The following is a 10,000-nucleotide window of genomic DNA, read 5'->3' as shown; positions in this document are numbered from 1 at the left end:
CCAGACTCAACAGTGGCTAAAAAAGAACATTCATTTGCAATGTCCTGCTGCACTGGATAAGACCGTCTCTCAAGTGGGGAGACCAGAACACTTAGTAAGTCCATCTGCTCAAAAGGGGAAATCGCTTCTCGGCCTAAAGCAGTGTTCTCGTTCCTCCGGGCCTTCTTCCTCCTCCTGCTTTGGACAAACCTGGAGGGAGAGGTTGCGCGCTTTTCAGCCACGGCCAATGGACCCTTACCTGGGGACTCCACAGAAGCACTGGAGGCCGTGGACTCCCCATCGGCACTGGCGAAGGGCTGAGCCTCGGTGTTCCCAGCTCCCCTCTCGGCTCCCCCGTGCATCTCAGCGCAGCCCGGCAGTGCCTGCTGTCGGGCCCCGTCCACAGCCGAGCCCCGGGTAACGGCGTCGGCCCAGGACGGTTTGCGCTGAGGGCAGCTCCGAGCCAGATGGTCCTCACCTCTGCACAGGTTACACCGGAGGGGGCCCTTGCAGTCCTTCGCCAAGTGACCGACGTCCAGGCATCTCCAGCACTTCATGGTGGTACAGGAGTCCGCGGTGTGGCCCAGGCCGTGGCACAAGCGGCAGGAGGAGGGTTGCCCGGAGTAAAAAAGGTAGCCCTTGCAACGACCTATCATAAAATGAGCAGGTGGGTGGCTATACCCGTCAGGGGAGCTAGCGTCGGGGCGCAGGCACACCCGGAACTGCCTGCGCCCAGTCCAGACACCCAGCTGGTCTCTCACGTCCCTGTGCCCAGGGACCACGTCGACAAACCTGCCCAGGAAGGCAGCCACCGCTTCAGCTGGAACAAAGGGGTCCAAGACGTGGACGGTGATCACTCTCCGGTCCAGCTTCCACAGTGGCTCCACGTCATAGTACATCCGGCGAAGCTCTTCCTCCAAGCGGCTGCATGCAACCAGCATCTTCTTGTAGCCCTCTTCCGTAGTGCAAGTCACATAGAAGAAGGCCGAAGACTGGTTGCGCTGCACACAGATGATGTCTTCCATGGTAAGTCCCAGGAGGCCGAAGAGCACCTCCCGGATGAAGGTCAGTCTCTCCGGGAAACTCTCCGGTTCCTCCTGGTGAGTCCACTTGAAGGCTGCTGTATGCCGGATGACTACGACGGTCCTGTGTGGGCTCCCGGACATCCTGGCGATGGTGGGCAAGAGAGTCCTCGGGAGCCGGGCAGGGAGTCGACGTGTCCTAGCTGGGTGCCTAAACTAATAAAAGCTGGAAATAAAACCCCAAGCTCACCCTGCGGGAACGGCGGTCAAGCCACCCGAACCTGCACGTTAGGCTTGCAAGGGCTACCCAAAATAAAAAAAAGCGCTAAAAGGAGACAACAGCTAGCCCCGTGGCAGCGGCGGTCAAGCCACCTGCTGGTCACGCTTTAGGTTCGCTGTTGCCTCCACTAAAAAACCTGGCAATAAAAATCCCTCCAAAAAGCAGCACTTGATCTTAGCCAAAAGGCCGAGAAGCGATAAGAACAGATACTACACTTGATCTTAGCCAAAAGGCCGAGAAGCGATACCCACAAATTGCGCCCCGCCGGGCGCCGGCATGCGGGATGCCGACGGAGCTGGCGCGGCTCAGCCCTCACCAGCCCCTCTGGCAGGTGTCGCCCGGCGAGTCCACGCGTGATCCAGGGAGACCACAGCCGCGCCACCGGGCACCTAACGCCAGCCGCTAAGCCGGGCCCAGTCTTCCTTTGACAGCAGCAGTGCAGCTCTGCTTGGGCAGAGCCTCCAAAAATACCATGAACTCATCGCTATCCCTCTCCACGGAAATCTTTAGTAAAAGGCGAAAGATTTATACGGGATGAAGAGAGACCCGAGTCGATATGGGGCCGCCGCCAAGCCCGTCGCCGTTAGCCGGGCCTGCGTGACGCCCCCGCTCGGAGTAGAATGCCCAGGGGCGTCGCAGCCGCCGTCCTCGGGGCCCCGACTCCTCCCTGTCCTCCTGTCCTCTCAAAAGACAGCAATCATTTTAACAAACATGAGGGGAAATTCAAAAGGCAAAGATGACATCATGCCTTACCTCAGCGCAGCTGTCCACCGCACAAACAGTGTGTCACCTTCCTTTAAAAAAAAAAAAAAAAAAAAAAAAAAAAAGAAAAACGGCGGGAAACGGGGGCCACGCACAGACAGGGCCCCCCCCCTCACAGCACTCAGTCTATTAGTCACTCACTCACTCACTCAGTCAGTCAGTCAGTCAGTTCTGCCTTTCGACAACAGGGGGCAGTAGAGGTGCACCATTCCCGGAAGCACTGCAATACCGGGTCGATGCGTGGAGCGGACGGGGCAAGCCCCACTTCCGGCTCCCTGTTCCAAAAATCCGTTTAATATGTGGTCCCCTCCATGGGGGACGTATCAGATATTAAACTGATAAGAACAGATACTACACTTGATCTTAGCCAAAAGGCCGAGAAGCGATACCCACAAATTGCGCCCCGCCGGGCGCCGGCATGCGGGATGCCGACGGAGCTGGCGCGGCTCAGCCCTCACCAGCCCCTCTGGCAGGTGTCGCCCGGCGAGTCCACGCGTGATCCAGGGAGACCACAGCCGCGCCACCGGGCACCTAACGCCAGCCGCTAAGCCGGGCCCAGTCTTCCTTTGACAGCAGCAGTGCAGCTCTGCTTGGGCAGAGCCTCCAAAAATACCATGAACTCATCGCTATCCCTCTCCACGGAAATCTTTAGTAAAAGGCGAAAGATTTATACGGGATGAAGAGAGACCCGAGTCGATATGGGGCCGCCGCCAAGCCCGTCGCCGTTAGCCGGGCCTGCGTGACGCCCCCGCTCGGAGTAGAATGCCCAGGGGCGTCGCAGCCGCCGTCCTCGGGGCCCCGACTCCTCCCTGTCCTCCTGTCCTCTCAAAAGACAGCAATCATTTTAACAAACATGAGGGGAAATTCAAAAGGCAAAGATGACATCATGCCTTACCTCAGCGCAGCTGTCCACCGCACAAACAGTGTGTCACCTTCCTTTAAAAAAAAAAAAAAAAAAAAAAAAAAAAAAGAAAAACGGCGGGAAACGGGGGCCACGCACAGACAGGGCCCCCCCCCTCACAGCACTCAGTCTATTAGTCACTCACTCACTCACTCACTCACTCACTCACTCACTCACTCAGTCAGTCAGTCAGTCAGTCAGTCAGTCAGTTCTGCCTTTCGACAACAGGGGGCAGTAGAGGTGCACCATTCCCGGAAGCACTGCAATACCGGGTCGATGCGTGGAGCGGACGGGGCAAGCCCCACTTCCGGCTCCCTGTTCCAAAAATCCGTTTAATATGTGGTCCCCTCCATGGGGGACGTATCAGATATTAAACTGATAAGAACAGATACTACACTTGATCTTAGCCAAAAGGCCGAGAAGCGATACCCACAAATTGCGCCCCGCCGGGCGCCGGCATGCGGGATGCCGACGGAGCTGGCGCGGCTCAGCCCTCACCAGCCCCTCTGGCAGGTGTCGCCCGGCGAGTCCACGCGTGATCCAGGGAGACCACAGCCGCGCCACCGGGCACCTAACGCCAGCCGCTAAGCCGGGCCCAGTCTTCCTTTGACAGCAGCAGTGCAGCTCTGCTTGGGCAGAGCCTCCAAAAATACCATGAACTCATCGCTATCCCTCTCCACGGAAATCTTTAGTAAAAGGCGAAAGATTTATACGGGATGAAGAGAGACCCGAGTCGATATGGGGCCGCCGCCAAGCCCGTCGCCGTTAGCCGGGCCTGCGTGACGCCCCCGCTCGGAGTAGAATGCCCAGGGGCGTCGCAGCCGCCGTCCTCGGGGCCCCGACTCCTCCCTGTCCTCCTGTCCTCTCAAAAGACAGCAATCATTTTAACAAACATGAGGGGAAATTCAAAAGGCAAAGATGACATCATGCCTTACCTCAGCGCAGCTGTCCACCGCACAAACAGTGTGTCACCTTCCTTTAAAAAAAAAAAAAAAAAAAAAAAAAAAAAAGAAAAACGGCGGGAAACGGGGGCCACGCACAGACAGGGCCCCCCCCCTCACAGCACTCAGTCTATTAGTCACTCACTCACTCACTCACTCACTCACTCACTCACTCACTCACTCAGTCAGTCAGTCAGTCAGTCAGTCAGTTCTGCCTTTCGACAACAGGGGGCAGTAGAGGTGCACCATTCCCGGAAGCACTGCAATACCGGGTCGATGCGTGGAGCGGACGGGGCAAGCCCCACTTCCGGCTCCCTGTTCCAAAAATCCGTTTAATATGTGGTCCCCTCCATGGGGGACGTATCAGATATTAAACTGATAAGAACAGATACTACACTTGATCTTAGCCAAAAGGCCGAGAAGCGATACCCACAAATTGCGCCCCGCCGGGCGCCGGCATGCGGGATGCCGACGGAGCTGGCGCGGCTCAGCCCTCACCAGCCCCTCTGGCAGGTGTCGCCCGGCGAGTCCACGCGTGATCCAGGGAGACCACAGCCGCGCCACCGGGCACCTAACGCCAGCCGCTAAGCCGGGCCCAGTCTTCCTTTGACAGCAGCAGTGCAGCTCTGCTTGGGCAGAGCCTCCAAAAATACCATGAACTCATCGCTATCCCTCTCCACGGAAATCTTTAGTAAAAGGCGAAAGATTTATACGGGATGAAGAGAGACCCGAGTCGATATGGGGCCGCCGCCAAGCCCGTCGCCGTTAGCCGGGCCTGCGTGACGCCCCCGCTCGGAGTAGAATGCCCAGGGGCGTCGCAGCCGCCGTCCTCGGGGCCCCGACTCCTCCCTGTCCTCCTGTCCTCTCAAAAGACAGCAATCATTTTAACAAACATGAGGGGAAATTCAAAAGGCAAAGATGACATCATGCCTTACCTCAGCGCAGCTGTCCACCGCACAAACAGTGTGTCACCTTCCTTTAAAAAAAAAAAAAAAAAAAAAAAAAAAAAGAAAAACGGCGGGAAACGGGGGCCACGCACAGACAGGGCCCCCCCCCTCACAGCACTCAGTCTATTAGTCACTCACTCACTCACTCAGTCAGTCAGTCAGTCAGTTCTGCCTTTCGACAACAGGGGGCAGTAGAGGTGCACCATTCCCGGAAGCACTGCAATACCGGGTCGATGCGTGGAGCGGACGGGGCAAGCCCCACTTCCGGCTCCCTGTTCCAAAAATCCGTTTAATATGTGGTCCCCTCCATGGGGGACGTATCAGATATTAAACTGATAAGAACAGATACTACACTTGATCTTAGCCAAAAGGCCGAGAAGCGATACCCACAAATTGCGCCCCGCCGGGCGCCGGCATGCGGGATGCCGACGGAGCTGGCGCGGCTCAGCCCTCACCAGCCCCTCTGGCAGGTGTCGCCCGGCGAGTCCACGCGTGATCCAGGGAGACCACAGCCGCGCCACCGGGCACCTAACGCCAGCCGCTAAGCCGGGCCCAGTCTTCCTTTGACAGCAGCAGTGCAGCTCTGCTTGGGCAGAGCCTCCAAAAATACCATGAACTCATCGCTATCCCTCTCCACGGAAATCTTTAGTAAAAGGCGAAAGATTTATACGGGATGAAGAGAGACCCGAGTCGATATGGGGCCGCCGCCAAGCCCGTCGCCGTTAGCCGGGCCTGCGTGACGCCCCCGCTCGGAGTAGAATGCCCAGGGGCGTCGCAGCCGCCGTCCTCGGGGCCCCGACTCCTCCCTGTCCTCCTGTCCTCTCAAAAGACAGCAATCATTTTAACAAACATGAGGGGAAATTCAAAAGGCAAAGATGACATCATGCCTTACCTCAGCGCAGCTGTCCACCGCACAAACAGTGTGTCACCTTCCTTTAAAAAAAAAAAAAAAAAAAAAAAAAAAAAAGAAAAACGGCGGGAAACGGGGGCCACGCACAGACAGGGCCCCCCCCCTCACAGCACTCAGTCTATTAGTCACTCACTCACTCACTCACTCACTCACTCACTCACTCACTCACTCACTCAGTCAGTCAGTCAGTCAGTCAGTCAGTCAGTTCTGCCTTTCGACAACAGGGGGCAGTAGAGGTGCACCATTCCCGGAAGCACTGCAATACCGGGTCGATGCGTGGAGCGGACGGGGCAAGCCCCACTTCCGGCTCCCTGTTCCAAAAATCCGTTTAATATGTGGTCCCCTCCATGGGGGACGTATCAGATATTAAACTGATAAGAACAGATACTACACTTGATCTTAGCCAAAAGGCCGAGAAGCGATACCCACAAATTGCGCCCCGCCGGGCGCCGGCATGCGGGATGCCGACGGAGCTGGCGCGGCTCAGCCCTCACCAGCCCCTCTGGCAGGTGTCGCCCGGCGAGTCCACGCGTGATCCAGGGAGACCACAGCCGCGCCACCGGGCACCTAACGCCAGCCGCTAAGCCGGGCCCAGTCTTCCTTTGACAGCAGCAGTGCAGCTCTGCTTGGGCAGAGCCTCCAAAAATACCATGAACTCATCGCTATCCCTCTCCACGGAAATCTTTAGTAAAAGGCGAAAGATTTATACGGGATGAAGAGAGACCCGAGTCGATATGGGGCCGCCGCCAAGCCCGTCGCCGTTAGCCGGGCCTGCGTGACGCCCCCGCTCGGAGTAGAATGCCCAGGGGCGTCGCAGCCGCCGTCCTCGGGGCCCCGACTCCTCCCTGTCCTCCTGTCCTCTCAAAAGACAGCAATCATTTTAACAAACATGAGGGGAAATTCAAAAGGCAAAGATGACATCATGCCTTACCTCAGCGCAGCTGTCCACCGCACAAACAGTGTGTCACCTTCCTTTAAAAAATAAAAAAAAAAATAAAAAAAAAAAGAAAAACGGCGGGAAACGGGGGGCCACGCACAGACAGGGTCCCCCCCCCTCACAGCACTCAGTCTATTAGTCACTCACTCACTCACTCACTCACTCACTCACTCACTCAGTCAGTCAGTCAGTTCTGCCTTTCGACAACAGGGGGCAGTAGAGGTGCACCATTCCCGGAAGCACTGCAATACCGGGTCGATGCGTGGAGCGGACGGGGCAAGCCCCACTTCCGGCTCCCTGTTCCAAAAATCCGTTTAATATGTGGTCCCCTCCATGGGGGACGTATCAGATATTAAACTGATAAGAACAGATACTACACTTGATCTTAGCCAAAAGGCCGAGAAGCGATACCCACAAATTGCGCCCCGCCGGGCGCCGGCATGCGGGATGCCGACGGAGCTGGCGCGGCTCAGCCCTCACCAGCCCCTCTGGCAGGTGTCGCCCGGCGAGTCCACGCGTGATCCAGGGAGACCACAGCCGCGCCACCGGGCACCTAACGCCAGCCGCTAAGCCGGGCCCAGTCTTCCTTTGACAGCAGCAGTGCAGCTCTGCTTGGGCAGAGCCTCCAAAAATACCATGAACTCATCGCTATCCCTCTCCACGGAAATCTTTAGTAAAAGGCGAAAGATTTATACGGGATGAAGAGAGACCCGAGTCGATATGGGGCCGCCGCCAAGCCCGTCGCCGTTAGCCGGGCCTGCGTGACGCCCCCGCTCGGAGTAGAATGCCCAGGGGCGTCGCAGCCGCCGTCCTCGGGGCCCCGACTCCTCCCTGTCCTCCTGTCCTCTCAAAAGACAGCAATCATTTTAACAAACATGAGGGGAAATTCAAAAGGCAAAGATGACATCATGCCTTACCTCAGCGCAGCTGTCCACCGCACAAACAGTGTGTCACCTTCCTTTAAAAAAAAAAAAAAAAAAAAAAAAAAAAAAGAAAAACGGCGGGAAACGGGGGCCACGCACAGACAGGGCCCCCCCCCTCACAGCACTCAGTCTATTAGTCACTCACTCACTCACTCACTCACTCACTCACTCACTCACTCACTCACTCAGTCAGTCAGTCAGTCAGTCAGTCAGTCAGTTCTGCCTTTCGACAACAGGGGGCAGTAGAGGTGCACCATTCCCGGAAGCACTGCAATACCGGGTCGATGCGTGGAGCGGACGGGGCAAGCCCCACTTCCGGCTCCCTGTTCCAAAAATCCGTTTAATATGTGGTCCCCTCCATGGGGGACGTATCAGATATTAAACTGATAAGAACAGATACTACACTTGATCTTAGCCAAAAGGCCGAGAAGCGATACCCACAAATTGCGCCCCGCCGGGCGCCGGCATGCGGGATGCCGACGGAGCTGGCGCGGCTCAGCCCTCACCAGCCCCTCTGGCAGGTGTCGCCCGGCGAGTCCACGCGTGATCCAGGGAGACCACAGCCGCGCCACCGGGCACCTAACGCCAGCCGCTAAGCCGGGCCCAGTCTTCCTTTGACAGCAGCAGTGCAGCTCTGCTTGGGCAGAGCCTCCAAAAATACCATGAACTCATCGCTATCCCTCTCCACGGAAATCTTTAGTAAAAGGCGAAAGATTTATACGGGATGAAGAGAGACCCGAGTCGATATGGGGCCGCCGCCAAGCCCGTCGCCGTTAGCCGGGCCTGCGTGACGCCCCCGCTCGGAGTAGAATGCCCAGGGGCGTCGCAGCCGCCGTCCTCGGGGCCCCGACTCCTCCCTGTCCTCCTGTCCTCTCAAAAGACAGCAATCATTTTAACAAACATGAGGGGAAATTCAAAAGGCAAAGATGACATCATGCCTTACCTCAGCGCAGCTGTCCACCGCACAAACAGTGTGTCACCTTCCTTTAAAAAAAAAAAAAAAAAAAAAAAAAAAAAAGAAAAACGGCGGGAAACGGGGGCCACGCACAGACAGGGCCCCCCCCCTCACAGCACTCAGTCTATTAGTCACTCACTCACTCACTCAGTCAGTCAGTCAGTCAGTTCTGCCTTTCGACAACAGGGGGCAGTAGAGGTGCACCATTCCCGGAAGCACTGCAATACCGGGTCGATGCGTGGAGCGGACGGGGCAAGCCCCACTTCCGGCTCCCTGTTCCAAAAATCCGTTTAATATGTGGTCCCCTCCATGGGGGACGTATCAGATATTAAACTGATAAGAACAGATACTACACTTGATCTTAGCCAAAAGGCCGAGAAGCGATACCCACAAATTGCGCCCCGCCGGGCGCCGGCATGCGGGATGCCGACGGAGCTGGCGCGGCTCAGCCCTCACCAGCCCCTCTGGCAGGTGTCGCCCGGCGAGTCCACGCGTGATCCAGGGAGACCACAGCCGCGCCACCGGGCACCTAACGCCAGCCGCTAAGCCGGGCCCAGTCTTCCTTTGACAGCAGCAGTGCAGCTCTGCTTGGGCAGAGCCTCCAAAAATACCATGAACTCATCGCTATCCCTCTCCACGGAAATCTTTAGTAAAAGGCGAAAGATTTATACGGGATGAAGAGAGACCCGAGTCGATATGGGGCCGCCGCCAAGCCCGTCGCCGTTAGCCGGGCCTGCGTGACGCCCCCGCTCGGAGTAGAATGCCCAGGGGCGTCGCAGCCGCCGTCCTCGGGGCCCCGACTCCTCCCTGTCCTCCTGTCCTCTCAAAAGACAGCAATCATTTTAACAAACATGAGGGGAAATTCAAAAGGCAAAGATGACATCATGCCTTACCTCAGCGCAGCTGTCCACCGCACAAACAGTGTGTCACCTTCCTTTAAAAAAAAAAAAAAAAAAAAAAAAAAAAAAGAAAAACGGCGGGAAACGGGGGCCACGCACAGACAGGGCCCCCCCCCTCACAGCACTCAGTCTATTAGTCACTCACTCACTCACTCACTCACTCACTCACTCACTCACTCACTCACTCAGTCAGTCAGTCAGTCAGTCAGTCAGTCAGTTCTGCCTTTCGACAACAGGGGGCAGTAGAGGTGCACCATTCCCGGAAGCACTGCAATACCGGGTCGATGCGTGGAGCGGACGGGGCAAGCCCCACTTCCGGCTCCCTGTTCCAAAAATCCGTTTAATATGTGGTCCCCTCCATGGGGGACGTATCAGATATTAAACTGATAAGAACAGATACTACACTTGATCTTAGCCAAAAGGCCGAGAAGCGATACCCACAAATTGCGCCCCGCCGGGCGCCGGCATGCGGGATGCCGACGGAGCTGGCGCGGCTCAGCCCTCACCAGCCCCTCTGGCAGGTGTCGCCCGGCGAGTCCACGCG

The 10,000-nt window shown here is 57.0% G+C and overlaps 18 non-coding genes and 1 pseudogene across 18 annotated transcripts; all 19 read right to left on the bottom strand.

Moving 5' to 3' along the window:
* Positions 1 to 1,387: 1,387 nt before the first annotated feature.
* Positions 1,388 to 1,526, bottom strand: LOC140584231 (U2 spliceosomal RNA; annotated as a pseudogene).
* A 195-nt stretch (positions 1,527 to 1,721) lies between these two features.
* Positions 1,722 to 1,835, bottom strand: LOC140584480 (U5 spliceosomal RNA). The gene has a single exon (XR_011986442.1). It is a non-coding gene; the product is annotated as a U5 spliceosomal RNA (small nuclear RNA).
* A 403-nt stretch (positions 1,836 to 2,238) lies between these two features.
* LOC140585030 (U2 spliceosomal RNA) lies at positions 2,239 to 2,430 on the bottom strand. Its single transcript, XR_011986990.1, has one exon. It is a non-coding gene; the product is annotated as a U2 spliceosomal RNA (small nuclear RNA).
* A 195-nt stretch (positions 2,431 to 2,625) lies between these two features.
* Positions 2,626 to 2,739, bottom strand: LOC140584479 (U5 spliceosomal RNA). The gene has a single exon (XR_011986441.1). It is a non-coding gene; the product is annotated as a U5 spliceosomal RNA (small nuclear RNA).
* Positions 2,740 to 3,179: 440 nt separating this feature from the next.
* LOC140585029 (U2 spliceosomal RNA) lies at positions 3,180 to 3,371 on the bottom strand. Its single transcript, XR_011986989.1, has one exon. It is a non-coding gene; the product is annotated as a U2 spliceosomal RNA (small nuclear RNA).
* Positions 3,372 to 3,566: 195 nt separating this feature from the next.
* Positions 3,567 to 3,680, bottom strand: LOC140584478 (U5 spliceosomal RNA). The gene has a single exon (XR_011986440.1). It is a non-coding gene; the product is annotated as a U5 spliceosomal RNA (small nuclear RNA).
* Positions 3,681 to 4,120: 440 nt separating this feature from the next.
* On the bottom strand, positions 4,121 to 4,312 carry LOC140585028 (U2 spliceosomal RNA). Its single transcript, XR_011986988.1, has one exon. It is a non-coding gene; the product is annotated as a U2 spliceosomal RNA (small nuclear RNA).
* Positions 4,313 to 4,507: 195 nt separating this feature from the next.
* LOC140584477 (U5 spliceosomal RNA) lies at positions 4,508 to 4,621 on the bottom strand. Its single transcript, XR_011986439.1, has one exon. It is a non-coding gene; the product is annotated as a U5 spliceosomal RNA (small nuclear RNA).
* A 403-nt stretch (positions 4,622 to 5,024) lies between these two features.
* Positions 5,025 to 5,216, bottom strand: LOC140585027 (U2 spliceosomal RNA). Its single transcript, XR_011986987.1, has one exon. It is a non-coding gene; the product is annotated as a U2 spliceosomal RNA (small nuclear RNA).
* Positions 5,217 to 5,411: 195 nt separating this feature from the next.
* Positions 5,412 to 5,525, bottom strand: LOC140584476 (U5 spliceosomal RNA). Its single transcript, XR_011986438.1, has one exon. It is a non-coding gene; the product is annotated as a U5 spliceosomal RNA (small nuclear RNA).
* A 448-nt stretch (positions 5,526 to 5,973) lies between these two features.
* On the bottom strand, positions 5,974 to 6,165 carry LOC140585026 (U2 spliceosomal RNA). Its single transcript, XR_011986986.1, has one exon. It is a non-coding gene; the product is annotated as a U2 spliceosomal RNA (small nuclear RNA).
* A 195-nt stretch (positions 6,166 to 6,360) lies between these two features.
* Positions 6,361 to 6,474, bottom strand: LOC140584475 (U5 spliceosomal RNA). Its single transcript, XR_011986437.1, has one exon. It is a non-coding gene; the product is annotated as a U5 spliceosomal RNA (small nuclear RNA).
* Positions 6,475 to 6,896: 422 nt separating this feature from the next.
* Positions 6,897 to 7,088, bottom strand: LOC140585024 (U2 spliceosomal RNA). The gene has a single exon (XR_011986984.1). It is a non-coding gene; the product is annotated as a U2 spliceosomal RNA (small nuclear RNA).
* A 195-nt stretch (positions 7,089 to 7,283) lies between these two features.
* Positions 7,284 to 7,397, bottom strand: LOC140584473 (U5 spliceosomal RNA). The gene has a single exon (XR_011986435.1). It is a non-coding gene; the product is annotated as a U5 spliceosomal RNA (small nuclear RNA).
* Positions 7,398 to 7,845: 448 nt separating this feature from the next.
* LOC140585023 (U2 spliceosomal RNA) lies at positions 7,846 to 8,037 on the bottom strand. Its single transcript, XR_011986983.1, has one exon. It is a non-coding gene; the product is annotated as a U2 spliceosomal RNA (small nuclear RNA).
* A 195-nt stretch (positions 8,038 to 8,232) lies between these two features.
* LOC140584472 (U5 spliceosomal RNA) lies at positions 8,233 to 8,346 on the bottom strand. The gene has a single exon (XR_011986434.1). It is a non-coding gene; the product is annotated as a U5 spliceosomal RNA (small nuclear RNA).
* A 404-nt stretch (positions 8,347 to 8,750) lies between these two features.
* Positions 8,751 to 8,942, bottom strand: LOC140585022 (U2 spliceosomal RNA). Its single transcript, XR_011986982.1, has one exon. It is a non-coding gene; the product is annotated as a U2 spliceosomal RNA (small nuclear RNA).
* A 195-nt stretch (positions 8,943 to 9,137) lies between these two features.
* LOC140584471 (U5 spliceosomal RNA) lies at positions 9,138 to 9,251 on the bottom strand. The gene has a single exon (XR_011986433.1). It is a non-coding gene; the product is annotated as a U5 spliceosomal RNA (small nuclear RNA).
* Positions 9,252 to 9,699: 448 nt separating this feature from the next.
* LOC140585021 (U2 spliceosomal RNA) lies at positions 9,700 to 9,891 on the bottom strand. Its single transcript, XR_011986981.1, has one exon. It is a non-coding gene; the product is annotated as a U2 spliceosomal RNA (small nuclear RNA).
* Positions 9,892 to 10,000: the final 109 nt, after the last annotated feature.

The sequence above is a fragment of the Paramormyrops kingsleyae genome, unplaced genomic scaffold (assembly GCF_048594095.1).
Source record: "Paramormyrops kingsleyae isolate MSU_618 unplaced genomic scaffold, PKINGS_0.4 ups31, whole genome shotgun sequence".
Lineage (NCBI taxonomy): Eukaryota > Metazoa > Chordata > Actinopteri > Osteoglossiformes > Mormyridae > Paramormyrops > Paramormyrops kingsleyae.
Note: the sequence above shows the minus strand (reverse complement) of the source record. Positions and strands in the feature narration are given on the sequence as shown.